We start from the raw sequence: 1,502 nt of genomic DNA, 5'->3' as shown, positions 1-1,502 counted from the left end.
GGGGAGGAGGAGGAGGAGGAAGAGGAGGAGGGGGAGGAGAAAGAGAAGAAGTAGTAATAGTAGTAGTAGTAATGCTACATTTAGAGTAGCTGGGAAAAAGTATTTAGATGTAATTCAACAAAGATGAAGTAATTCAGCAAAGACAAAAGGCGCCACATGTATATTTACCAAAATAATTTACTCTGGCTTTAAGATTCTTTTTACTAATAACAGATTGTGTTTGAAAAAAAAATCAATTTACATGCCCCTATAAAGTCCATGTAAAATTATTATAAACACATTTGCTTTCCATTCTGAATGCAGCCTAGTGTTGTTAAACTAGTAAAATCAAATGTTTTGGCCTGGTTTTGTTAGAAATTCTTATGACTTTATTAAGAAAATATTGGCCCAGTCAAGGGTAAACTGTATGTTTTTGTACTTTTTGACTTTACAGAGACTTATTTGCTATGTCAGGTCATTTATTAATCTACTACAGGGAAGTTAACCATCCAGAAACACTGTTATATAAGTTGATCTGTTTTTGAGTAACTAATCATTTTATCTGCACTGTCCATTTGTTTAATTTTCAACCATACCAAATGCTTAGAAAACAAAAATAAACATATCAACGTTCTTGTTTTGGATAGCTTAAGAGGAAGATAGACATCAATTCTTTGTAGGAATGTCGTGTATACATTTGGAAACACAAAAACAGTTCTCATCTCAGTTTCTTTAGACACAGTGAAGAAGGTAAGCTATTTAACATAACATTAAGAGGGTCAAGAACTGCCAGAATCCATGTTTATGTCCATGATCCATGCTGCCATGAAAAGCCTTGTGGATGTTCATGGTCCCTGATGCCTCCAGAAACCATGTGGAAGTACATGATCCATTCTGCCTCTGCTTGCTGAAGAAGTAGAAGAAGAAAGAAGAAAGAAGAAAGAAGAAAGAAGAAGAAAGAAGAAAGGAGAAAGAAGAAAGAAGAAGAGGAACAGGAAGAGGAAGAGGAAGAAAGAGGAAGAGGAGGAAGAGGAAGAAGAAGAAGCTAGAGAAATGGCAGTTACCCAGTTGGTGCAAAATAATAAAGACTAACATTGAGTTCTTACAGCAAGAAAAACATGCATTAACTCATTTAATATAATATCTCAGGATCTTCTTATTTTATTTTAAATTTGGGGCATTGAATCATAGTTAAGTTGTCTACCTGGTGTTACTTGACCAGGTAGCACAGTAAATAGAGTAAGATTTTGCATATTTCTGACTGAGTTACCCATAAGATAAGCATCAGTTATGAAAACAAATAGTTTTTCACCCTGCAGTTTTGTCCAATCAATGACATTTAATATGCATAAAAAAAGATCTTCTTTGGAAACAGATTGTGAGTGAGTGCTGTTGTCAGCACTTGCAGAGGGAGACAGTTAACTTCTCATCTCTAACATAGCAGAAAGAAAGTCAAGGATATAACTGAAAGAGCTATGTAGGGTTTTCCAGTAACTGGGACAATGGATGGCCTGTATCTTTCC

The sequence above is a fragment of the Mus caroli genome, chromosome 16, assembly GCF_900094665.2.
Source record: "Mus caroli chromosome 16, CAROLI_EIJ_v1.1, whole genome shotgun sequence".
Classification (NCBI taxonomy): Eukaryota; Metazoa; Chordata; class Mammalia; order Rodentia; family Muridae; genus Mus; species Mus caroli.
The sequence above is the reverse complement of the archived record's forward strand: the minus strand, read 5'-3'. Positions refer to the sequence as shown.